This window comes from Triturus cristatus, chromosome 4_2 (genome assembly GCF_964204655.1).
Source record: "Triturus cristatus chromosome 4_2, aTriCri1.1, whole genome shotgun sequence".
NCBI lineage: Eukaryota > Metazoa > Chordata > Amphibia > Caudata > Salamandridae > Triturus > Triturus cristatus.
In genome coordinates, this window is record NC_140586.1 from 219,677,062 (window position 1) to 219,678,388 (window position 1,327).

Sequence of the window (1,327 nt, forward strand, 5' to 3'; positions counted from 1 at the left end):
GTGCAATGGTGTAGAGTGGCATAGTGTGCAGTGGCCTAGCATGCAGTGGCATAGAGTGCAGTGGCATAGAGTGCAGTGGCATAGAATGCAGTGGCATAGAGTGCTGCAGAGTATAATGGCTTAGAGTGCAGTGTGCTGATTAGTTGGGGTAGAGTGCAGTGGTGTAGAGTGCATTGATTTTGAGTAAAAGGGTGTTAAGTGCATTGGCGTAGAGTGCAGTGGTTTAGAAATAGAGTGGTGTAGAGCACAGTGGCATAGAGTACAGTGGTGTAGAGTAAAGTTGCATAAAATAGAGTGGCACAGATTCGAGCAGAGTGGCTCAGCATAGAGTGCAGTGGCATTGTCGCAGTGGCATAGAGTACATTGTTTCAGAGTAGAGTGAAGTGGCATACAGTGGTCCAGTGCAGAGTAGAGTGGAGTGGTGCAGGATAGAGTGCAGTGGCATAGAGTAGAGTGGTGCAGAGCAGAGCGGAGTTGCGCATAGTGGAGCAGAGTGGCATAGAGTGCAGTGGTGTAGAGTAGACTATTTTAGAGTGAAGTTGAGTGGAGTGGTGCAGGGTCGAATTCAGTGGCATAGAGTAGTGGGATAGAGTGCATTGATGTACAACATAGTGACATAAAGTGCAGTGTTTCAGTGGCATAGAGTGTAGTGGTGAAGAGTGCAGTGGTGCATAGCAGAGTGGGTTAGAGTACACTGGTGTAGAGTAGAGTGGTGGTGAGTAGAGAGACATAGAGTGAAGTGGTGAAGATGGCAGTGTCATAGAGTGCAGTGGTGCACAGTAGATTAGAGTGGTGTAGAGTGTACTGTCGTAGAGCGCATTGGCGAGGAGCACATTGGAGTAGAGTGCAGTAGAGTGGTGTAGAGTAAACAGGTGCAGAGTAGAGTACAGTGGCATAGAGTGCAGAATGCAGAGTAGAGTGGTGAAGAGAATTGTGGCGCAGAGTTCGGTGGTGGGGAGTGAAAAGTAGAGTGTTGTAGAGTTCAGTTGTGTAGAATAGAGAGGCATAGAGTGCAGTGGCATACAGTGGTGCAGAGTAAAGTGACGTAGAGTGCAATGGTTTAGAGTACAGTTGCGTAAACTGCAGTGACGCAGAGTGAGTGTTGCAGAGTTGAGTATAGTAGCGTACAGTGCAGTGGTGCAGAGTAGTTTAGCGTAGAGTGTATTATTTTGAGAAAAGCCTTGTGGAGTGCATTGGCATAATATAGAGTCATGTGGAGTAGCGCAGAGTACATTGCAGTGGCGTAGAGTGCAGTGGCATAGAGTAGATTGTTTCAGAGTAGAGTGCAGTGGCATAGAGTGCAGTGGTGCAGAGTAGATTAAAGTGG